This window comes from Argiope bruennichi, chromosome 8 (assembly GCF_947563725.1).
Source record: "Argiope bruennichi chromosome 8, qqArgBrue1.1, whole genome shotgun sequence".
Taxonomy (NCBI): Eukaryota; Metazoa; Arthropoda; class Arachnida; order Araneae; family Araneidae; genus Argiope; species Argiope bruennichi.
The window spans coordinates 47781491-47809329 of NC_079158.1; the positions used below are offsets into that span (position 1 = coordinate 47781491).

At 28.6% G+C, this 27839-nt stretch overlaps 1 long non-coding RNA gene across 1 annotated transcript; it reads left to right on the plus strand.

Annotated features, from left to right (window-relative positions):
* The first annotated feature begins 11020 nt into the window (after nt 1-11020).
* Nucleotides 11021-22656, plus strand: LOC129981217 (uncharacterized). The gene is made up of 3 exons (XR_008785294.1): nt 11021-11444; nt 19845-20046; nt 22355-22656. It is a non-coding gene; the product is annotated as an uncharacterized LOC129981217 (long non-coding RNA).
* Nucleotides 22657-27839: the final 5183 nt, after the last annotated feature.

Consider the following 27839-nt stretch of genomic DNA (forward strand, 5'->3'; position numbering starts at 1 on the left):
AAATGATAATGTCACATTTTCGATTGACACCTTATCCTGATAATCTACTTCATGATACTTCGAACATATCGTGAGTATATCAAAATTCCGAAAAATGTTGTTACCTAAAGTAAGGTAATGTTTAAAACTTCATAAATTAAAATTTTATAGCATTTATATCGCTATTTTTGAATTTACTGTGAATTATTTCTTTGGATTTTTTTTTAAGTAAAGATTTTATTTGTCATGAAAAAGTGTTCCACAATAAAATGAGGTTTTCTCTTCTGTACAATGATATATCCGTATGAAACATATGAAATATATTTGTTACTTTCGAGTCTAACATATTTGCAATGTGGAGAAATTTTGATTGTAAATATCTTATATCAGTGCAATATCAGTGTTACGTGACAGTACGCAATCTATTAAGTAAATTAATAAACAATTCATAGAAATGTTAAGAAAGTAACCTGGAATGTCATGGAATATGTTTGTTTACATATAGCTCCTTTTTCTGTCCAATAAACAAAATGCCTTTCACAAAGAAATTTATTAAAGAGAAGTTTCATTTACAAAATACTGATTAGGAAAAAGCATTTTTTTCTTGCCACTGTGCGATAATCGTAACTCAATTTGTTATGAAATTCCGCATTTAATTCTGAATGAGGAATTTTTTATTACTTTTGCCATATTTCTTATTATATTTTTGCCATATTTCAATATTTTATTTATTACTTTTGCCATAATAAAATCAGGAATTATTATTGCTTCAATTATAAAACAAAAATGAAAGAATTAACTGAAAATAAAATTGAATAAAAACTTCATTCCAATTTAAAATAAAGCTAAAATATCGTTTGCTTCGTATTTCTATTTAAAATTTACCGTCTGATAGAAACCATCAGCTGCAAAGTGGATATTAATTTAATTTGACATTTTTTCGAGGTTATGATACGCAATATTATCTGGATTTAATTCCCAAATTCCACAATAATTGTTTACTGCACTTCCCATCTATAAATAATTCTCCGGAGGCAGGAGTTGTGTAACATAATTGTGTCACAGGATGACTCACCGCAAGGTCACTTTTTTCTACGTCCAAATAATGTTTTTAATGCTATAGTATTATCGTAATAGGCCAAATAGCATCCCATAAGCTATGATTTTATCAAGACAGATAGAGAGCATATTCTTCTCGACATGTATCATGGTTCTAATGCGGCTTTGAACAAAGAAATAAAGAGCATATAAAAAACAAAGTTTATCTTAAATTTGAAGAAAAGAACTATACAAACAATTCTGATTTTTTTAATAGGATGCTCCAAATGAAAATTATTTTCAAGCTGATAGAGAATTTAAGAGTTGAAAAAATTGTAACTAAGTTAGGTTTAATCTTATTGCCTCATGATGTTTTATTAAGTTGATTTTGGCATATTTTTATGATCTACTTTCATAAGAGTTTACATTTTAATTTATAGACTACAATACAGTAATTTAATAATTATATGTCAAGCTTGAAATTGCTATTGACATGACAATGAATACATTCTATGAACTATAGCTCGAAGCGTTACCAATTGCCACATCACAAAAAATAAAAGTTTCTCAAGTAATGCTTACTCTTATAAAGAGAGTAAATAGTTCAGTATCGTATTATAGAAGCTGTTGCATAATATGATTACTATTTTACTAATTAAGAATTATTTTTAATTAAGAATTTTATAGCATTAATCGAACTTGGTAAAATCAACTATATTTTTATCACATCAAGTAAACAGATTAAAAACATCTAAGAATTATAAATACTTTAGTTCAAAAAACATTTAAAAATTCACTAAATGTTGATTGTCGACAATTACTCCTAAATGGTGCCCATATATTGTTCATACTCTAATATTTTTTTTTTCTTTTTCTAATTTGTTGAATGTTACAGAACAAACACCACGTTTCAAAATATCAAGAACTTGACAAATTTTGGTGTTCGTTGGAGGATGTTTAACATATTCGTCCCAGTCAAAAACATCAAAAGTTATTGCTTGGTCTTTATCAAAAAAACAATGATTTTTCTAAATTTTAAAAGAAGAGGCTGAAATTTTCATCTGCATTGTTTTTGTAACGTATGAGTTTTTAATATATCAACTGTCTAAATACTTTTACTGAAAATCATCGACTTATTACTATTGCACACATCATAAAAACTAAATTAAAATGTTAAATATCATAATACAGTTTATATAAATTTTAGAATCCTTATTTCGGATCCATCTGTCATTTCTCGCTCTCAGTGATCATCCTCTTGTCTCTTTCTCTAGCCAACTCAAACAGAAAGTCCAAATCTTCAAGGTAATTCCGATAGATGGCACTTGTCGTTACATTGCGTTGTTTTGACTCGTTTCAGATAAACTTAGGTACTTGTTAAAAATTTCATCTTTAACACTATTCAATCAAATCAACTCTTTTTTAATCCATTATTCTTTCATAATTTAGCCACAAAAGTCGTTTATGTTTATTCAGATTTCAACTCAAAGTTGGAAGCGTAGCTGTCCTTTTAAACCAATCCAGACTACTCTAATCCAGATAAAAAAATATTAAACCCTTCCCATGAAGAAAACAACTCCCAGATATTTAATTATAATTACAGCAAGTAGCATTACAAAAATCAATCGTTCACACTAGTTGAATATAAAGGATTGATCAATTCTTTATTAAAAACTAATAACGTTGGATGATGTAATGATCACATTAAATGAATATTTTTGTGTACTCTTGAATACGTCAGTTCGGAACCAGAGGATTTTCATAATATAAAGTAGATGATAACTGACTGCTATCACATGAAGTGGTGTCCACTGTTTTCTTAATGTTTTGTTTTCATTATATATATATAAACGTAAAGATAAAGACAAAATTATTCACGTCACTGTTAAAACATGAAAACTAAGAATTTAAAAAATCTGAGAGCCTCCAGTGGTAGATTTCCAGCTGCGATTTGGCAGCTGCCTGGGTCTGCTATGAGAAGAGTCGCAGGCGAGTCTGTTAGGATGTTATCAGCCTGACAGTCAGATAAATTTGTAAAAATGCAAATTCTATGAATTATAAATCAGTGGGGTAATATTAACCCTTTAATAAATACAACTGATTAGGTTGCTATCATTTTTTTTAATTATGATAATGTTTATTAAAACCGAGCGTCTATTTGCCGTCGGTAATATTGCCAATTACATAGATAATTTAAGCGCTACCATTAAATGAGGATAATGCACAGTCCTAGATCATAATAAACAAAATTTTTAAAAAATATGATTTTGATAAAGTTACTAAAATAAAAGAATAAGACAATTAAGTAATTAACTTGTTAAATTGTGTTGAAATGTGAAATTATATTAATCTTTAACTTTTATCAAAATTATGCTGAAACCCGCCTTTGATTGCCGCATTTATTAAAATATGATACTGAACTTCTCTCGAAGTTAATTGTAGTAAGAGAAAACAGTTAACACATGAATTGTTATCGATGTTAATTGTAGTAATAGAAAATGCATAACACATGAATTGTTATCGATATTAATTGTAGTAATAGAAAATGCATAACACATGAATTGTTATTGAAGCTTCGCAGCTGGAATGAGAAAACACTGACAACAAAGCTTTTAAGATTCTCCTCCGGTGTTACATTAGATATTATCAACAGCTCTTGAGAACATCTAGAATAGCACAACCTTCATGAAATGTTAATGATTTCAGTCAAAATTAGAACAAATCTTTAAACATCATGCTAGATTTATATTGGTATGAAAAAATCATTTCTCGTAATATAAAAAAAATCTTATGAAACATCTGTATTTTTAGATATTTTTATTTAAATTCACTTGTATTGTGCAAAAGAAATTTTGTGAGAAATTTTTCAGTCATTTCCTGGCATGTCAGTGAACTGAAAAGTTGTGCATTTTTTTTAATAATTGCCATGTTTTAATAATTTCATAGCTTAATTATCCATAATCAATTAATTTAAATAGATTTTGATTTCATATCGGTAGCGCCAATTCATAATGAGTTTAAGTAACGATACATCTATAAAAATAAAAAAGTAGAAAATAATTGAAATAAAAAAAGTTATTTATAACAAAATAAAAATGTGTTAAGACTTTTATTCAGTTGAATTTGTCTATCAAAAATGCCTAGAATAATATGATAGATTACAAGTTGCTTTCTCAAATCAAAAAACAAATTTCAGAAATGAAAGCTATGGATTTAATTTTATTAATAGACTTTTTGATAAAACAAAAAAAAACTCTTATCATAAAATATGTAAAATTATAGATTTGAATAGATTTAGTAAAATAAAATTAAATCACTTAAAGCCTCTAGTGTCTTAACAGATAATATATTAAACTTGAATCGTCTGCCCTTATTTTTAAAAATTTTACTCGTAATTATAGCAACAATGATATAGTATATAGTTAAAAATGTACTCGTAATTATAACAACAACATACAAAAATTTCATCCTACGAAAATAATTCTATATATCGAAATTTCTGTGTATCAGTTTTTTTTCCAGTTCAATATACAGAAGTTCAATTGCGCCTTGCTGGAGAAAAGGGATACATTTTAAATGACATTGAATTAAGTTGGTTTTATTTATTTATTTTGTATTTGCAAATTAATTTTATATTTTGAATTTCTTAAGCAAGCAGTGTTTATTCTAGTTCAAAAAGTTTATTTCGATTGTTCTTTCACAAAAATAGAAAATGCATCACCTAGAAAATGTACCACTTTTGAAATTTCATGAATGGAAGTAAAATATTTAAGGCTTAGAAGTACTGCTACCTTGAATTCATTCAGGAAAAAAAATCTAGGCCATTATTATAATAATATTCCATTGCGCAATCGAATCTATATTTCTGAAGACACCTGTTTCAGGGTCATTCCAGAATGTTCTAAGTTAAATTGCTTTTTTTTCCTCATAAGGTCATTTCAATCAATGTTATTTATGTTTATTTCCATTTATTCTTCGGAGAGAAATTCATCCCTTCACTTCCTTTTAGAGACTATATACAATTGGGAATTAGTGAGTTAGTATAAGCTTTAAAAATTAGCCCTTAAACATTAATATATAATTTTTTATTGAAAATTTGAGATTTTGCTTAGATATTAATGAGGTCTTGCAGAAATATGTGGAGAGTTTGACCTAGTAAATTATCAGTTCATATCCGATGGCCAAATTTTCTTTTAAAATAACTTATACTTCAGAAAGCTTTTTTTTTTTTTTTTTTTTTTTTGTACATACAGTACACACCCGAATATCCGGCCTAATGTGACGGAAAGACTTAACAAAACAAAAAAGCCGGATAGGCCGGAGTTCCACGAGTTCATTTCTTTCCCCACCAATACCGGAAGGCAAAGGTTTAATACAAAACTCATTGTTATAGTACGTATTTTCTCACTTCTTATTGAGTAATTAGCCCTTCATTTATTTCAATATGAACGTCCTGATGAATCATAGAAGCAATTCCCGATAATAAGTTAAAATAGAAAGCTCTGTACTAGTAGTTTATATATGTTTATATTCTACACTGCACGATTCAAGAATTTATTAGAGAAAAAATAAGTTAAAGGATATAAATTGTTCACATTTTAGCATAACTTCTGTAATATCCAACATAAATGCAAGAAACGTAAGCAAAACATTAACGTAAATTGTAGGCCTAGTTCTTAAGAAAACTGGCTCATACTGATTTCATTTTTCACTTATAAATGATATGAAAATGTAACCCTAAGATAAAAGTCGAAAAACTTAGTTTTCAGGTTTTGCTAAAGTCCTTAACACGTTCCCTGCCACGGTTCAAGCCTGATATCCGGGCCTTCTGTCTAATTAGATGATCCCTTCTTTGATATCTTTTAACTGCAGCAGAGAAGGTGTCATCTAATAATATAGATGGCTTGGTACAATTATATATTATCTGCGACGCGCCAGCGAGTCAGTGGCAGCGAATGTGTTAATAGATGATTTAATAGACGCCTTGCCTTCTTCATTTAATTCCGATAAAAGATAACTAAGCCGGATAGTACGGAAGCCGTATAGTCACGAACCGGATATTCGAGAGTATACTGTAATTGAAAGAAACTTTTTACAAAACTTAAATCTAAAATAAAGCTCTCTTCATGGGCAGATCCTACTCCACTTTCGAAAGTAACCTTTTAGATAATCTCTCATAGCCTTCTAGTGATTTACGATGCAGTAAACAGTATTAAAATGTCGATGACTTTTCAATGCTTATACGTTACCAAGGATTTGCTAAGTCATCAAGCATTGAAAAGTCATTCCAAGATAGATATATATATAAAACAATGCCAAGGATAGCAAAAATCTCCGACCTAGGGTAAATCCAGAAATTGGATACACGTGTATATGATGTAGATACGAACAACTTAGCCGTATGTGCAAATAGCGAATTGAACCAATTGCGGTGGTAAAAAAATTCACATATGCATGTGCCAAAACAGTCCACTGTAACTCACAGTGAGGCTACATAAATTATCAGATACTTTATAAAAATGGTAAAAGATTTATATTTTCTAAATGAATCAATTTTCGACCTATGCTCTTGTAAGCTGTGTTCCGGTAAACAATCTCAATCGAAGAGTCTCCAACACATTTTTATTTCTGTGACAATTGCTTACCAACGTATGTAACCAGTAATTGTCGATTCTGCTACAAAAGTATCTCGACTTTTTCACGTGACATCTCGCTGTACGTCTTTCCACCTCAAATAGTTAATGACGCATGAAAGCATTTTCTGACTCCGTTCAAAATTATAAAGTCTATCCCAAAGTTGCCTATCCAAAGTCTATATAAAATCTAAACAAAGTCATTTTACAGTACATGCTTCTCTAAATAAATAAACTTAATTTTGATAAAATTATCATCTGCCTTATCTATAAATATATTAAATTTATAAAAGTATGTCGTATTTTTTATTATTCTAGAGGGTAGAATTATATGAAACAATTAAATACGATATATTTTTTATTGAAATTTGTATTAAAATCGAAACTCATCGTTTCATTTTGTCTACAACAACTTAGAGGCAGCTGAAAGTCAAATACTTTCTATTCCGACGGAAAAATGAAATTCCAACAACGAAATAAATGAAACTTACAGGTACATTTTAAATATTTGAATACCGAATTCATTCATTAAAAAAAAAGTCATTGAACTCATTGAGACAATTGAATTAATTTAAAAGATAAACACAAAATACGAAGATTTGCATATAAAAAGAATTACAAAATCACAACAAACACATAATTTGAACATTCATGAACTGCAAATGATGTTTCAATAGTGACACATAAATAGTTCTTCCGAGATATCAGACAGTAACTCGCACATAAGAAAATTACAAAAATTCGCAAAATAAGTAAAATATTTTTTAAAAATCATGAATAAACTATGAAATATCTGTTCTCATTTTTAAATTAATTCAAAAACTATTGTTCTATTGCAGAAAAATAAGCAAAAAATATTCTTACTTGCCAAAAATCAGGAAAAATAGGTATTATAAAATTGGTATAACAAAAAAGACAAGTTTAAGTGATTTCGAAACGGTGTGAAATTTTTTTTGTACAATATTTGGTAGTTTTGTACAGTAATAATTTCGGAAGTTATAGTAGAAAATGCCAAAATCGAAATTAATTTTTAATTAAATGAAATTAAGATTAAAATTTCGAAGCAATCGCTTCAAGGTGAACATTCACCAAATGATATATGCATCATATTTGGTGACAAACAGTCTAACCTGCAGAAAGTCAACACACACATCTTTATTATTAGTAGTAGAAATTGTAATAATAGAGATTAAATTCATCCAAACTCGTACAGTATTTTCGCTTTCAGATTTTTTCATTTAAAATCGCTAGATGTCTGCTTCTCGTGTGAGATTTTCTGAATGCGGCAAACTATTCTTAATAGCATTTTTAGCATTACATGGTGCATACGAAATATATGGAAATAATAAATCTCTGATCATGGCCTCTGGAAATGTTGAACTCTTTCAACACTGTTTAGAGGCTTAATATCCAGTAATAAGTATTAAAATGGTCATGGCTTTTCAATGTTAATAATACATCAAGGATAAAGTTACTTAAGTAAATGGAGACACATCGAGGTTGAGTGGAGAAATTTAGTGCCAGATAAATGAAATGTTTCTTTATATGAATGACAGACTAAGGCATGTGAAACAACTTCCTTGTGGAAAATGTTGTCAATGGGCTCGAATCGGTGTATGACGCTTAAGATATTGAAGACGTAGGAAAAGTGGCATGGTATGTGCTATGCAACTACGTTTACAGATACAGTTGGTAACATTCTACATTCTACTTTACTTATCGTTAATTTCCTTTTCAGCTGTCTTGGCACCCCTGTTGTTTATTCTGTCATATTGGTCAAAACCTGCCCTTCTTATTGATTAGGGGTCCCAAATCAAGGTCATCAAATTCATGTCATTATTGTTATCATTTTTGACACTTATATCATTTTAGGTATGATCGATTTTAACAGTAAATCATTTGACTATTATTCCTTGTGATAATGGATTACTATTTAACCATCAGCTGAAAACTTGTCATCTTGCCGGCCATAATCAAGTATTTCATCAAGCTAATATACAGCTGCACTGTGGTTTTAACCCATTACAAACTGATTGGAAAATGTTGAACGCTATTGCTAACTATCTCTGTATAGTATGTGTACAATGCATCAAGATTATGAATATATTTGATAAAATATTGTTGCGGAATGAGATACTTACCCCCTACATTTTGGACGATAGTTACAAAAAAAGAATATATTTATTTTTATATCTAGAAATGCAAGAGATCCAGAAATTCTTGGACACATTGCGAAATTTTGTAAAAGAATGATTAGAGATAATAGCGTTTCTTCGATGCTACATATTACTAATATGCTTTACTAAGTTTTATTTCTCAGCATTATAATTTCTTAGAATCCAGTAGATGGCGCTATGTGTGTCCTGATGAGAATTTAGTGAGAAATTGTCACTTTGTAGTAATGTGAAACAATTTTCAAAATTAAGTTCCTTACATTTTTTTATATGATGGGGTTACAGAAAAATTATCCTCGACAGATGCCTTGTAATAACTTATAAGATTTAAAGCAACTATCACAATTATTATTTATACTATAGTTCTTCATGACTCTTGCAAATGTAATAGTGTAAAATTAGATATCTCTTGGGCATACTATGCGCAATCAAAGGATTTCGAATTCAGATTGCTAACTTTTGAAATTCTTTTGTAAGTAATTAACGACACTGTTTCTTTATGCCTTATTGTTTTTGTTTTACACAATTTTGCAATCTTTCCAAAAATGTCTCGCTCACCTTGTACTATAAAACCTCTTTTTAAGTATTACATTTATGCTAATGAGTAATATGCAGACATTTTATGCCATAAAATATGTATTAAAACAACAAAAAAAAGAAAGAAAATTATGAAAAATTATTTTATTCAATACAAAAAAAATTATAGTCAATGAACTACTTAAAGAAGCCAATGGCATAGCAACCGGGGTCATAGCCCAGGTACCAAATTTAGAAGGCACCATATAATAAAATAAACATTAGTGCGTTTATACGCTTTTTGAAATAAAACAGGAACAAGGTAGGACAAATAACGCCACTCCCCAGGCATCATCTACCCTTTGTAAGCCTTTGATGACGCTAAGAGCAAAATAATATAATACCCTGAGGGCCACTAACTTTTGCTACACCGTTAAAATACGTTGCATCAAAATACTATCATCACAATTTTGTTTTTTTCTCCTGTGTTGATAGCTTTAAATTAAAATCTTTTACAAAATGTAACTATATTGCTAAATGTAAATATTATTTATTAATATGCTTCTTCAGATAATTGTTTATTTTATGTTAAAATATATTTCAAATTGTTAAATTTCCGACATCATAATGCGTATAAAAACAGTCCGCTAAGAAATAGCAAAGAATTATTACTATTAAAGAAAGAAGAAATTTTAGGGAAGAGGTAATAAATTTGCTTTAAAAGTTAGTTCTCATACAATTAATATCATTTTTATTATCTATGACACCTGAATAAGAAAAATAATATTTGCATGATTGTGCTTATAATAAAAATATTTATCATTTTATATTTAATTTTGTCTTAGTAATTACAGATATTTTGGTTGTAGGAAAAATGAAATTTGTTGATGTATGTCCATAAATTTTGAAATTTTGTAGTTGCTTAAAATTACAATGTAAATTTATATATTATAATATATGAATTTCCTTCCGAGAAAAAATTTCCCAAAAATTTATTTATCCCTTTTATAAAATTAACCTATGTCTTCCAGAAAGGAAAGCAAGCATCTGTATTGCGAAGGGAAAAATTCGTTGTCCTAGCAACAGTGCATCAAAATGCTTTCATATAAACTGTTTAATACTTTTTTAAAATTTGTTTCGAACTATTATGCAAGACCACTTTAGAATTCTCTTGCGCGTTTTTTGTTACGCCCCTGCATGGCAACGAGCATTCTCTGATCCAAAAGTGGCGCAACACTTTTTAAAAAGCCATTGAAATTAAACTATATTTGGAAAGCAAACATTTCGGCATTTATCATTCATTCATTCTCGAGAATTTTCGATTAATATTTCGGCTTCTAAATACATACATTCCATCTGGTATTAAACATCTTCTGATAAAAATATTATATCGTTACATGCAAAATCTGACTAAACTATTTTTTTTTATCAAATCGACTCTCGGTGTTCTAATAATTAAAAATACCATATCGATTCCGTTGGTACACGTCAACAACTGCAAAAATAAATTTTGAACTTATCAGCGGTTTTCTATTTCAGGTCCAAAGCACTGATACCCACATACTTCACTGCAATTTGGGAAAGGCCTCTTATCTCTGTCGTCATCAACGGCGCTGAAAGCTCTGGAGCTGACCTATCCGAGTCGAAGGCCACATCTGGGGAGATATATAACAACGGACCTCGCCTGAAGGTTTCCACTAAGAACATAAACAAGGAATGGTCTGCTGTTCTGTCCCTCCCCCAGTTTAATCCTAACTTAATATCCCTAACCCATCCGTGTCCTGGACCAAGTTCTAGCGATTCCGAACATCTGGCTGTCTTCGTGAAACGTTTCCACGTCTATTCTTTTCAAATCACATATTATTTGTGATCCCCGAGTCTCGCCCTTTCTCTTTCCGGTGTGGATTCCCGCCGATTTTTCAATCTGAAGCCCCTCGAGTGGCCGCCCTATGCGAAAAGCGGAGTGCCTTAGTTGGAACCTGGCGTTTAGAAGTCGCTTCCTTATACACAACCTTACTACTGCAAAAGGAAGCCGTCAAGGAAACAGTGGAAACGTGCTAGAACTGAAAGTACTCACACAACTACATCACGTACCTTGAAGAGAGTAAGTACACACCTTTCAGAAAGTTTTCTTTAAAAAAATTTTAGTGTAAGGAGTGGCGGAATTCAAATTAGGCATCTGTCTAGGACAGCTGGTCTGAAGAGGAACTAGGTCGATTAAAAAAAAACGTCATTACCTGTTGCCAAATAAATTTGTAAAAAAGAAAAAGAATCTATGTGTAATGAAATATTGTGACAATATTAATATTTTGTCCGCTGTTTTGGGTTAGGCTCCTATCTATTTCATCACATTATTTTATATTTCAAATGATAATTGTAAAAGAGAGGACACGTGAAGAAAAAAGATTTGTTCACAGATTTCTGTTAGGTGTAGGTTTTGGGTAGCTCTTGGTGTGGTGGCTGGGCTGTTGCTTATGGCAGCTTGAGCATTCCCCTAGGGGGTTTTGAGGTAAAAGAGTTGAATGTTGGCCTCTCACATGCATAAGTGGTCTGCAATTCGTGAAGGGTATGATTTTTTTTGTGTGACCCTCACTAAATCTTCCTCTGTGGTCTTTAGCTAGGATGGGATTTGAAATGCTATCGATTTCATTGCATTCACTTAGTTATTAGAGTGTTTATAAATGGCAAATGTCTGTTTAAATATAATTATAAACTTGACGCCGCGTAGTCATGAAGCGAAATAAAAAAAACATTTTCATCTAAAATAAAAAAAATATAGCTTATAATGACTGTCAATTTGGTTAAAAATATGTTGAAATGTGAAGTTAAGTTGACTGACTTACTAAAAAAGGGGGCTTCTTGGCGTGCACTGCCAAAGGTCACAAAATGCCTAAATCCGTTACTGAATGCATACGAAAGAAAATTTAATTCATTAAAAAATTAAACGTGTCCTCGAAGATATAATAGAAAATCTTATTAAAGTATGGCAAGCATCTCATTCTGTAACTTAAATAATTTCTATCAAATGAAAATTTATTGTATCGGAGAAAGTTGCCAGTACAATGAACTTTAATTCCGATTCAGATAACAGTTACGTAATAGACATTGATTACTACAGCAAATGTCCTTTTTATATTAAAAAAAGATATTCAGAAATATTTTTTTTAAAAAAACTATATGTTAATTGTGCATCACGTTTGCTTTTACACTGCTATTTTATTAGATTATATATATATATATATAAATAAATATTTCATGCATTAAAAAAATGGAAAAAGATTTAAAAATTTTGAATCGTATGATATTAGTTTCATTATCCAAGAACAGGATTACGCAAACTTTTAAAAAGGCAGAAAATTTTGTTTTTGTCAACCAATATTATTTATTGAAAAACTTAATGGGGTCTAAAAAATATTTTTTTAATTATTAATATTAATACAGCGATTGAAACTTAGATTGCTTTTCTTAAAATTCCTCATAATGTAGTAATATTGTATTATACTGTTATTCTAATGATATGCATAATATGGTTCAAATCTGGATTTAATAACATAATTTTCTATAGAATAATTATATTTTTGTCTTTTATAAATATTACCGATTCGACGCTCATTTTAGAGAGCGGCATCTGAACCCCTAAGCATGCTTGGATTATTGATGCAAAGCTTCGTTATACGGAAATCTAGGCATACACATTTCGTGTTCTGTTTAGAGATATTTAGTAATTTATGAGATCTAATAGTATAGCTACGTAAGAAGTGGGGGAAACAGAAATTAAACTTTTCCATGCTTTATAGTAAAAAATATTTTCCCATTGCAATGCGAAAATTTGAAATTCTAATTTCAATTTTATAGTAAAACATTTTACACTCTTTCAATGTTAGTTTAATGATGAACGTGATAAAAAGCAACAATCTAAAAAATATATCGTATATTATCATCGAATAATTCAAAACTATTCGTTTTAAATCTTTTATAATGAATGCATAATTTTTCTAGTTTTGTTGTACATGCACTAATTTGTTGATTTCTCTCGATTATCTTAAATAAGAATCTAAACCATTAAAAAGGAGTTGGTCCTGTGGCAATAACTATAAAAGACTGCATTATTCTTATTGGATTGGATTGTGAGGTTTAGTGGCGCAAAAGCCAAACCTGACCATACTGCGCCAGACATAGATTAAAATATAAAGAACATGTTTTTATGTAAAATTATGTAAAAGTAGAAACTAATAGATAAAATTACATAATAATGTCTCTTAACATAGTGAGCAAGATATAAAAAAGTGGTAACATAATGAAATGTTAAATAATATGATAAAAACCAATTGCTTTTTAAAATTTAAAAAGATTTTTGTGGGGATATGCCCTCACAAGCATTTGCATGTCCACTGTTGAAGCATTAAAAATTTTAAACGATGAGGATTAAAATCAGGATACTCAACTGAAAGATGAACCGTTAAAATCATTTGGCATCTCCTGCAGATGTTTATGAGTAAAATGTGTGTGGCCAATGCGGAGTCTAGGCAATTTGTTCTTATTGGAAATAATTTTTGGAAAGCGAGAACAAAGACGATTTGAATAGAAAAATTTAATAAACATCCTATTTCTTTCCTTCTCAAAAATGTGGCATGTTTTGAACATTTTTGGCATTTGAAATTTCATTGGGATTTCAAAAATTGGTCTTAAAATCATAGGTCATTAAACCACAATGTATTCACTTACATAGCATTACTTATATCAATGAGTTTTCCTTTTTTTTTAACTAGAGCTAAACTGAATTTCAATTACAGCTGTGTAAAACTTGGCAAACTTCCAAAATTAGAATGCTTTGCTTAAAGATCGCAAACACTCTAAACACTTGAAAAGAATATAGATCGTTATCCCATATTTAGAAAATCTAGATTAAAATTCTTGCGCAATTATTTCTTGTGGATTATCTTTAGAAATCTGATCGAGAAGTGCGTCAGTTATCGCCCAAATGGGAGAAAGGGGGACAGAGCTCTGTACACGGCCTTCAGAAAATCCGGATGATACACAAGTTTTGCTTTCAAGTCGTTTATGGTATTTGGTAACTTTCACCCGTTGCGCAAGACAGATTTAATCTGTATCAATTCTGTTTTGTAAAACAAAAAGGTCACCCCAGAAAGAAAAGTAACCCTTCCGATTTTTCATCACGTGTCTTCGCTCATGGAACAAAATAAGATAAATGGCATTCCAAATAACTGATAATCTGAAAAACAGTATCCATATCCATAAAAGTATTCAAAATATTGTTTTCAAAAAGTGAATAAAGTCACGTCAATTTGTATGAGAGTTAAATCCAGATAATTATATTCTTCTCTTTTTTTTATCAAAATAAAGAGCGAACAATTGTATAACAAATAAACGGCTGAATATTTCTTTATAATACTACAAATTAGTTTAAAATATTATCCTACAAATATTTATGCAGGTCAATAAATTGTTTGTTTTTGTTAAAGAATTTTTGCCTTGATTTATCAATACAAAGCAACACTGTTGCCATTACTTCATCTTCAAATCCAGGCTTTTTCGTATATCAGTATGATGCATTGCCAAAAATTAAAACCATACATTCATTATTATTATTAATAATAATAATACAACTTTTTCTGAGATTGAACGGTTTACGGCTAAATTTGGATTTAAAAAATTGTAAACAAAGAAAACAGTTTTGCTTAGTTTCTTTTTCAAGTAGAACAATAATTTGAAATAAAAAAATTACTTCAGTTCTTGAATGCTATTAGTAAACTTCAGATCTGAAAGCATAAAAGGAGGAAATTCAAAATTCTAGTTATAAAAATTTGTACAATTTTTTTTTAAAAAAAGTCGTTAAGTTCTATTAATATACTGATACATTGAGTACCCTTAAAGAACATGAAGGTTTGCGTTGTATTGTTTTTTAGAATTTGACAATGGAGACCATAAAAATCTTTTTTTTTAAATGGAAAATTTCGTATTTAAAGTCACTATTGCTCACGATACATTCCAATGAATAATTTAATTGTTATGGTTTATTTATTAATGAGTTATTTATTAATAGTTTACATGTTAGTTTTTTCCCTATTGTATCAAGAGCAAAGATGCAATAATTTCTTTCAAATAAAGAAATTAACCTAAAAAGCTGAAATAATTGTTTTATGAATACCATCCTGATAGAGAAATACAATAAACTATTTATAACTGAAAATTTCATATAAGTCTTCAAACAAATTTGAATTCAGTTATTAAGAGAATGATATTTGCATAAGTGTGATTACCCGGGTTGAGAAGCGTAATATCAGCTAATTCTGTCTGTAATTTTTTAAAATGCTGTAATCATGTCCTTTTAGAGCGCATTATTAAACATAGCTTAAGATAAATATAACTATTTCAAATATTTGAAAAGATGGGGGGAAAAATATAAAGAATTCAATACAAAATTCTATTTTACCATTCTCCCAACTCGAGGAACGATTAGAACAGCAAATTTTAGGGACTTGGAGGTTTTAAGAAATGATTATATTCTAAAGAAATTGATTCTATTCTCTTTCATTCTTATTAACATTTTTAATGTTCTCTGGTGTTGGGCAAAGAAATTGTATTTATTTTATGAAGGTTCAGGGCTGAATTAAACCAAAATGTATACCATTAACCAAATTCCTCTCTTCAATAAATATTAACATTATTTCTTTGAAAAAATCAGTTAAATTTAATTAGATTTATCGGTGTTTAAAACGAGACCGGCATCTAAGTCGGCGGTTTCTCTTTCCCTCTACTCTTTCAGCCCTCTCTCCCTTTCCTCCTTTCCCTTCCACCCCTTCTTACACCTATCTCTCTCCAACTTTCACACCACATTAATGTGAAAAAAGTTTTGATTTTTGACTTTTTTAACCTCTTATCTATTTTGCTTTTTTTATCATCATCCATTTTGATTACTTTTTTCATTTCGGTGATATGTTTCCATAACGATTCAATTGATAATTCACAGAATAATTATAGTATTTGTGGATTATATGCAATTTTTGTATCAAATTATATCGTCTTTGAATTATTTAGTACCATCATATGAATGGTGGAAATGACTTTTGAACCCGAAACTCAGTCACAAAGCCCACGCGGTCCATTTTATTTTTTGAATAAACAGATTCAATGTTGAAATTTTTAACAATTTAACCCTTGTTTTTACTTAGTTTTAGGTTAATGATAGGTATTGTAAACAATGATCTAAAATTAACTCTGAATTGAAATTTTAAATAAAAGCCATGGACTATAGAAATGGTAAATATATATTATATAAATAGATACAATTTCATGCAAATATTTTATTAATAGATAAAACGTATATTGCAAAGTAAACATGTTGTCCCTTTCCTTTCTCCTTTTTTTTGAGAACAAAACGCGTTTCACGACAGGATATATTTAATTATAACATTGATGGAGAATGAAATACGTCAGGTTTCGAAAAAGAATGATCTGGTCAGACTTGCTGACCTTCATCATATTCGAAACCTTGAAGACTCACGTGTTTCTCTTTGGTCTCAAATATTCGGTGTTACCTTGCCTACTGACGTAACAGCACACATAAAAAAAATGAAAATACGCATGAATGTTTACAACGATTCGTGATGTCATGCATCAGGTTTGAGACAAAATGTATCATTGTAATCAGGGCCACCTCGAAGGGGCTGCGAAAATTATGAGATTGTTATACGGCCTCGCGTTTCTGAGGGCCCCACACTACCAATTCGTTTTTAAAAAGAAAATATTTACTTTTTTTTGTTTGTCTGGATAATGTTTTGTTTTTATTTTATTCTGAATATGCATATATTTAGATATTATAGCGAATTTTTGGGCATTTCACGTCCGTCAATCCAAGGCAAAGTTGGGCGCTTTGAATCTCATTACTCTAGCAAATAACTAAGGCCGATTACATAGCGCTAACCATAATCGAAAGTGCCAAAAAGGCTTGATTAAAAGGGTCCAGGTACTTATTAATTAACAGTGAAAAGGAAATGTGCACTAATTTATGAGTGCGCTTCTAATTGGTGAGAAGAAAATAAGCATCTGTTTATACAAAGTTATTATCTGTTTATACAAAGTTACTCTTTATATAAAGTTTACAGGAAGAAAATCGTATTTTTGCCAATGAAATTATCACCAAAAAATCGCCAATCCTTCACCTTCACATAAGTTCTAGAGTCCATTTATTGATACAGTTCATGGCGGTTTTTCTTTAGATAAAACTGAGGTAATATTTGCACATTTTCTTAAAACAATCTTCTGAAATATTTCTGAGATTTAAATAAAACTTTGCAAGTAAGGCCGGAATAAGGCTTCTTAGGCAATGTAAATATCAATACCCCCTTTCCCCTAAAAAATTTCAAAATCAAATATTTTTTATTTATTTTAATCTTTAAATAATTTTAAATTGATAAATTTTTCAAACTGAAAATGTTAGCAAAATGTTTCATCGCATATTACTTTCTTAAAAGTTGTTTCCAATATGTCGCATATCAAAAGACTGCAAAATTGAAATTAAAAAGCAATCTTAAAGATTAAAAAAACTTTAATTACTGATAGGATTTTTTAATCGGTTTATAATTCTAAAAAAGCAACAACATCTTTCATAAGTCAATCTTGCCAAATGGCAAATTATCTAAAAATTCAAATCTTATACGAGATAGCCAAAGGCACAGCTGTTAATTTTGCAACTCGACTTTAATTTGCTTAAGATCATAGATTTTTCGAAGTCTGGTCATGGTGCATGAATTGTTACTTATTTCTACTTCGGAAAACATCTCTTAAATTAAAAAAAGTTGTTTTTTTATGTATATTATAGATCAAGATATTTTATTTTTGGCCAAAAACAGAATATATGCTTTTTTTTTATGCTATCGGAGACGTAATCTTCTCTCTGTAAAGTTTTACGTATTTTCTGTAATAATTCTAAAATTTTGGAAGGGAAAAATAGCATCTTTGTTAAGGAATATACGAGAAAATTTTAGACAGGATTATTTTGGACTGTACTTATACTGGACTTCCACTTATATTGGACTTCCACTGGATTATTTGGTAATTTCGTGAAAATGGCCAAGTCTTTACTTATAAGACTGTGTAGCATCCACTTTATGTACAATATACATTCAAGTGCTTGGTGTTATAAATAATATAACAATTAAATAAACGTAAAAAGTTTGGAATATAGTGATTATAATTCTTGATGTATCATTAATTAAATCGTTTCATTATTTAATGATTCATAGAATTTGTATTTTTTGCGAATTTATTTATTAGGTAATTAGATAAATTACATCTTTTTGATCAACCAATCGGCTTCTTGTACTCAACCCAGCGGTCCTAGGCAGCTACCTAGTCAGAGGTCCACTACTTGTTATACGAGATCCAAAATATCATGAACCACCTAATGAAAAATATAAATTCTGATCACTTCTTTGAAACAAGTTTGTATAGGAATGAAGGGGGAAGGCACGGCTCGTACGCAGTCATTCTCGTACGTAATCCACGTTCTTACAACTTTCGCGAAGGTCAAAACCACGGCCAGAACCGGCTATTCACAAATGGAAGACTATAAATGGTTTCGGCTTAAGATTGTCGCGTTAGAAATGAAAAATATTCGTAGAATTAAGGCCTCCCAAACTTCTAGTTAATACGCACATGTTTTTCAAGTAAGTATTTATTGTGAATCAATATTATCGTTTGGCGCAAGAGCAGCTGCCACAAAACAAAACGCGGTCATCTAAAATTCTGAGAAATAATCTTTTTAAAACTAAAACTGGTTTTTTTAAAATTGGGAGAATTAAGGTAAATATTTTAGTATTTTAGAGGAACTTTTCCACTATCATTAAAAATAATTCTATGCGCGAATATCGAGAATCGTAATGGAAATAATAGTATGTAATTATAATAGCTACTGGCAACGGCTACTGGAAAGGCTCAGGCCATAGAGCAGGATGTTTAAAAAATGTTTTTTTCCAAGATGCCAACTCAATTTATTGAAAATACATTTCTATGAATTATAAAATATTAACACCCTAATTCGTGTTATCATTTAATTATTAAAATCATTAAATAATCATTTACCTGGTGATTATTATTATTAATTTAACTGGTTAGGTTATATTATACTTGGCAAATCACGTAACATATCATTTAATACTATATTTGTTTGGAGTGTATTATTTCTCTATAATTTTTGAAGTAATTCAGTGCTTTTATTTGCAAATAAGGAAATAATTTCAAGATTTCAAGATTTTATTATTTAAGTCATTATTTTCGTTGATATAATATTAAAAAATATGTTTGTTTTCTCAAAGTTACTAAAATAATAAAAAAAAAGAATTAAGTAATAATAAAGCATTATATTAAGTTAAATATGTGTTGGAAATAATATTAAATTGGCCAATTGTTATAATGTGAACTACTTAAGACTGTAAAATGCCTTCAATTTTGACTATTTCTAATTATTACTTTCTCTCAACAGGTTTCTGTCCTATCAACCAGGATATTTCAGGAATCATTAAAAAAATCAAAACTTGAAGTCTGAAGTCTAAACTGTGGAAAAGTATTTTAAAAGGAGAAGAAAATACAAAACAGTCCAGGACAAAACTAAATAGCCTAACCAAGCCCACAATGGGTCTCGGATACGAATTTCCTCCCAAAAAAACAGAGCGTCCAAGTGACAGGTGAGTTTTCGCTCAAAGTAATTTCGTATTCTTTTTACATTTTCAGCTGTCATGAAAACGTATTTATTCCTTATTTGTTATTTTTCATTTTCCTGGATTTAAAGAACCCATTTATTTTTATTGCTTAGTATGCTGTGTTTAATTTTTTATCACCTGCTCACCACAGCTCGAATTCGCTTGTTTTAATCTTATTTTTGACATACAAAGCTAAATTATAAAAATGTCCGAATGTAATATTGCTATTTTACTATTTAACTCTTTAATAACAAAATGCTTTAAATAATAAAAGATTTTCCTTGCCATTAAATGATAAAACATCATCCGAAACCACCTAAGCCATCATTGTAGAGTTAATGTTTTTATTTTTCAGAATAATTTGATTTTTTGCGGAAAATAATGCGATAATGTATACAAATAGCCACGAACAAAATAGTTCGAAAGATTGCTGAATATGCATATAATATAGTAATCTATCTATCTTTATAAAAGAACACGTCTTATTTTTTATCCTTGGCACAAATATACACATTAAATGAGATATTTAGCTTTATTAGGTAAATAAACAATAAAGGTTATGTAGATTTATTGATAATTGCTTATTATTTGAGCATTACAATAGACAATATACAGGAGGAACCAAATAAATTGTGCTGATCGTCTGTTCTATAAAAAAATTAATCATAAAATCTGCGACTGTCTTTGAAAAGTAATCATCTCAAAATAATAATAAAACAAATATTTTCTGAATCAAAAAATTCTACATTTCCGAAGTGCTACATATCATAATGATCTTAGTAATATATGGAATCTTATAGAAATGTAAAGATTTACGAATTGATAAAAAGTAACTGGCAATGGAATAGAAATTATCTTAACTTCTGTCTTTTTCACCTTAAATAAATTTTTTTTAAAAACCACACTATTGCCATATTTTTAAAATTTAGATTAGTAAATATCGGTAAATCTTCTAAAATTACAAATCATTATTAGTTCTTCAATCCTTTGATATTAGATGGTATGGCAGTTATTAAAGTAAGAGGTTTAACTTTTTTTAAACTATTTTAAAATAATTAATACAAAATAGGATCTCTTAATTTTTTGACACTAAAAATTAATTGCAATCAAAAGAATTAAACCAAATATAAACTATTTGTCTAGTGGCAGACATCTTTGAAAACTAACAAAATTACAGAATTCCATAAAGTACAACTACATCATTATGTTCAACAAATAGACTTATTGTCACTCTTTAAAGCATTAATAATTATCTAATTATTAATTATAATAAATAAAAGAACAAAAAATAAAAGTAATTGTTAACATTGACTACATACCGATCATATCATAACCTATTTTACAGAAAAACAAAATGGCGATCTCATTAAAACTCTTCTCCAATTGATAATTCTTCGATTTCGTATAATCTGTCCTATAGTAAATCGACATTCCAAAATATTTTTTTTTTCTTAAACATTGGATAAAACAAAAGAAAAGAATAACGACAGTAGCGATTCGATATTATATATGATCAAGATATTACTAAAAAAAATAGAACACTTAACATATTACAAAGATTAATACAACTCAGAACACTATTGAACCCAATTACATTTAAAACATACAGCAGAAATTTGCAATTTTACTGTTATTCATAAAAAGGATTATCGAAAAATTACCACACTTTTAACTAAATATTAGCTTATGTACGATAGTGATAAATTTTAATTACAACAAAATACTTTTTTTTATCATTTATTCTCAAATACTAATAAGATGTTGAAATTATCAAAACCATCTCCAATTCCTTTTAAAACATCATTTCTGACATCGATTTTTTTTAGTTAGTTTTAACTAAGAAATAAATTAGATGCATAATTATTAACTACATATAGAGCAATCTAATATACTGTTAATAAAATATTAGGAATTGTACGATACAATTGTTTAGGATTAGGATTACAACTAAAAAAAAATTGTATTATACCAGTCGATTATTAATCTACAGCTTCTTATAAATTTGTAAGCTTTTTTTAACGATTAAAATTAAGAAATGTCAAAACAGTACGTTGTCTAGAACGATACCCAGGAAATCTAACGAAGTATAAAGGATTAAATATTGGGAATTGTTTCCAATAAATTTTATAAAAAATTTTTCATAGACATCACTGCATTCTTAGAGAAATGTGCTTTCGAAATTTTCCTAGCCTTATTAATAGTTTAACTATCATTTTAAAATCAGTATTATAAGTTTATATTTTCATATCACAGAAGATAGATAAACTGAATTTATTTGCTTTTTCATTTCCAGATCTGAAGCATACGGAGCATGGGTTACCAAGTACAATAACGCACAACAAAAATCGTTCAAATGGAAAGAAGCCAATGATGACAAAAAGAGCGCCAACCAAAACAACCCTTGGGGCCCTGTCTTCAAAAATAAACAAAACTTTCTCGAAATGCACTTTTGCTGAGGACTTTTTATCTAACCAGTGCAATATTATGTAATATGTCAGAATCTGTATAAATGTAGTTACTGTGACAATTGTTGTGAAATATCCGTGAAATGCTTACTTCATTTCTTGTAGTTGAATAAAACTAACTTTAAGAACATATTCGCTTTTGTATTTGTTTACACGCTCGCGTTTTAGTTTTAAGTCAATTCGAAAAAAATAAATGAAGATATTTCTGTAAAAAATGTGTCTTACCATCAAATCAACAGTAAACCGAATGATATACTTAATACTATTGAACAGAAAATAATAGCAAGACGTACGCTCGATTAAAACGTAATTGTGAAGGTCATTTAACCCTTTGCACGGGTATGGTACCTCTCATTCACCATTCAAGACGGTGCATCATTTTTGCGTTTTATTTATTAATTTTTCAATTTTGATTGTTGAAAAAGTCTGCAGAGTGGTAAAAAGATGCAGATAAATTTTTTAAAGAAATTTGACTTAAAATACTTACGTATATTTATTTTTCAGAGCAATAAACAAATCTTTGAATTAAGCGAATTATGCATCGAATTACTTTTCCAAGTACAAAAGGGTTAATATTTTCTTTATCTTCATGATATTCTTTTGAAATGATAATGTTTATAAGCTGGAAACAATTTGTAAAATTTCTGATGTAAAGTTCTTTTAAAGAATTCTACAAAGCAGATCGTGGACATAAAGCTAATGTTTGATCTCTTGTACGAGCTTATTAACCCCTTAATCGTCATGCTCGGGTGCAGGGCAGGATTAAATCCTTTAGGAACCCTTAGAAATGCAAGTATCAAGGTACTCTTTTTCCAATCTCAAACCGCCTACATCAGATATTTTTTTATCGATTATAATTATTTATGAAAGCAGTTATGTACCTTTAATAATTTGATAAAATATTAAATTATGGAGATCTTTCGAGATAATTGGTTTCAGTGTTTTTCAAGTACAAAAAAAAAAAATTTAGATTCAAATTTAAAACTTTTTTTTTTTTTAACAGAACAGTAAAACATTTGAACACAATTTAAATACTATTTAATTATAGCATCGGACGTTTATTAAAATATAAAGCTATATATATTTCTTCAAATTTTTAAACAACATAGATATAAACCTGTAAAAGATATCCAAATAGGAATATAAAATAATATCTTAATATTTAATCGATACTATTCTAGATTTCAATTCGAATCGTTTGGATTTCATGGCTCTTGTAAATTAAAGAGTGTAAATTGTGACATATAAAAAATCACAAAAGAATAAATAGAAAGTTTGAGCAGCTCTATTACTCTAGGAACGAAGACCGTAGGTAGTTGCCTACTTTGCTTATTTAATAATCTGGGCCAACTTATGCGTCATATTGGCATTGAAATATCATTTCTCAAACTTATAAGATGAAATTAAATCATTCAAATTCGCTATAATTTGAATCAAAAATTGAATATAATCTACAACAACTACATTCGTAAATGAATCAGTAAGACACCACAACCCACAGTGGAATATAGTATCTACTTAAATAAAAAAAGCAAAATGATGAAAAGCAAAAGTGGTTAAGAGTTTTTCAAAATTTTAAAATGTATCCTTAATTAAAAACTAATGGAAATAAAGATTTTCCTATAAAACTTCTGCGAATATTCCAATCTCGTAAAAACTGTTTCACCTCTTTAAAATTTAATTTTTTCAACTTCACTAAATTTACTTAAATTGAAAAACATTAGTAGAAAATTCATAAAAGCATATTTTCAATATTTTCCATTATTTTAATTATTATTATGTAAGGTAAAGTAAGGCTTGATAAAGTGAAAATATAAAATATTTTATAATATTTAGAACGTATAATGAATAAAAACAAGTTGACATATAAAAATAAGGAAACATTATAAAACAATTCAAATAGACTCTATATTTCCAGAGAATATCGTTAAAAATTAAACTCAAGCATTTACCTATGATTGTAACAGCATCAAAATAACCATGCGATCCAAAATCCACTAAAGCGATTCATAGCCGAAATTTGCAGCTGAAGCTCGATGAAGACATCAGTGAAAAAATCTTTTTGCAGTTTAGAAGGCTCTGACAATGTAAGACGCTATTTACACCTTGGAAATCACTAAGATTGTCAACTTGAAAGAAATCGCGATGGAAAATATTACCGGAAAGTAACGATGAATATCTTGATTTGAAATACAATGCTTGAGAAACAATGATGAACTGTTTACGAAGAAACGGTGCACGATTCGTAGACGAGGGCAAAGTTTTAACTAAACATGGAACCTTGGATGATGACGAAATCGTACATTGACTTATTGTTAGCTACCCAAAATATGAAAAAAATAGCTCCGCAGCAGTTAAGTACAATGATACATTGCACTTTTACTTTAATTTTCGGATATATATATATAATGATTTTATCCAAAAGATTTTGTTATCTTTTCATTTTGGATAGTCTAAATTTCTTCTATATGTAGCAAATCTTTGAAAATGATATAGATCAGAGCAGTAAAATAATTAAAAATACCATCGCAGATTGCTTTCGCCTCTTAACATGGCGACCACTGTAGAACAACAAAACAAACTGATATATTTGAGTTCATTTTAATTTTTTGATATAGATTAAAAATAAAATTCACTAGCATAGTATTTATTCGTAGAGATAATTATACTATATTTTTAACAAATTATTTGCCACAGGTAATATGGGGAAACGGGTTAATAAACATACCAGGAAAAACGTTTTTGAAAGATTTTAATGTTCATTCATCAAGATCGTTTGTGTAAAGGATGTCTCAAGAACAACAACAATAATAAAAAAAAAAAGCCACATTGTGTATATAATACTTGTAAAAGCGCATCCTATTGCCATGATTTTTATACTAAATCTTGTAACCTTTTTATATTAAATCTTTTTTATAATTTCACGAACAATAATTATGAATGCGTAAGTATGTTGGCGCTCTACGGAATATACTAGTGCTACTAAATTTGACATATATATCAAACTCTGAGGTTAACAATGTGCATCTCGGAAGGAATTTTTTAAAAATTTTAATTAATTAAAAATTAAGCGAGATTTCAAGGTTATTCTGTCATATCCCCAAAACTATTGTACTACAAAATTTATTTATATTTATATCATTTTAAAATTTTTAAAAATGTTTTTTCAATGATATAAATTTAATTCCATGCAAATTGCTCTTAAATTTTGGTAATATTTTTTTTTAAAAATGTTTTGTATAATATTCAACCATAGAAATTCAAAAAGTTTTCAATGTTCATTTAAATATTAAATTTAGCGAATTCTTTCCTTTATTGAAAGCTAAAGAAGAATACTGTTTAATATCTGCTTAGTTTAATATCTGAGGAATAAGAAAGTGAATATAGTCCCGTGAATGTTAGAAAATAGGTTATCCAAATAATAAAAGTTTTTAAAACCATTATAATGGCTTAGGACTTGATTCAGTTTGTATGTTTCATAAATATAGCCTTGAACAGAACAGATTCAATACTATTTTCTTAAGAATATTTTCTTATGAATACCATATACGTTAAATTATATATAAAAGATTTAATTTAAAGTAAACACAACTAAATTTCCAACACACCAGGTGGTCGCCAAAGGCGGTTAGTACTTAATACATAATTTTTAACACTTTTTATTAAATCTTTCTTGTTTGTTTTTATACAAATTTTGAAATCAATTTTAAAATAATTTTCCGATGGGTTAGGGATTTGAAATTTTAAATGTAGCTGAGAACTGGATGATAGTTAAATTCAATATTACTATTATTATGTTAAATACTATTATTGTCATCAGGAAATTAGTTTAGAATTGATTGCAAATTTTCCACACATGAAATTAAAAGGAAAATTTGTTTTATTTAAATACTTTTTTAATATATCATGTTTTTAAAACGGACTAAAAAGTATACACTAATTTTCCCTAGCCCTGTAAAGATCATTCTGAAAATCCCACGATTGTGAATTTTAAAAATTCATTATAGGACTAGGAGGAATTATTTTGTACTTTTTAAAAAACATGGTATATTCAATTATGGTAACATGGTAACATTATAATTTTATGTTTTTAAAAATTAGAATTTACTCTCATTGAAAATTTAGTTTGGATTCACAGAACTTGACGACATTTTTCACATTAAAAGGATGCAATAATTTGGAAAAAGAAAAACATCTAAAATTTACGATTTTAGTTATCATAAATTTTTATTATTAGATATGGTTAAATGCTAATGTCAAATTAAATTACTTCTATAATAAATAAAGTGTTAAATTCTATTGATGTTTATTTCACAATCTTCAGAAAATATTTATAACACACAAATATATGTATTAATTCAGATAACCTGGATACCAATTGTAAATCAGTTTAAATATATGTAAATTACAAAATGCATCGACCATTTAACTTCTTTAGATGGACGTACATTGGTTATCTAATTATCATAATAGATATTATAATTCAATACAAAATTTATGGTGGATCCATAAATATCTATGGAAAATTAAAACAATACCTCAGTTAAATAATACCTTAGTTAAACAAAACAATACATTTTGAAAACAGGAGGCGATATTAAAGAGTAAAGAAAAGGGAACAGTTAAGCCTCCATAAGAAAAAAAAAATTTGTAAAAAAGAGAGTTTTTCTTTTTTACTAATTGTAAAAAGAAAATGTTCAAAATTCTAAGTAATTTTTGTAAGTTCAAAATTTAACTAACATGCTTTGGAAAGTCTATTACCTCTCCTACTTCCATTTTCGAGATTCCACCTCTCCTGTTTGAGATAAAAACAGAAAAATTACATATATAACGCCACGTCGTGTAAATAAAATATTTTTAATCATTAACATACCTTCACGTGAAGCACAAAGTAAAATATCAAATTCTTCATTATACTGTAATAAACAAATCTTTTATTCCAATTTTTTTTTAATATTTGAATAAATTGGGAATTAAAAGATACTTTTAAAAAAGAGATATTTTTTGACAAGATCGTTACTGTAACAGCACTATTGAAAAAATTCTTTTGAAAATAGCACAAGTACCAAATCAGCAGTGCGAGAGCATTTATGTCATTGTTCAGACCTCAGTTTAATGCAACATGATATATACATTAGTGATTATTGTTAATACCTAAATGTTTTTTATGTTACCATTTATTTGCCATTATTTCTTTACTGCATTTTTGATGGAATTCAACATTTTTTTTAATTGCATTTTATATAACTGTAAAAACCTATTGTCTTTCTGTGAAATCTCAACATATGCTAAAAGAGCACTTAGAATAGTTTT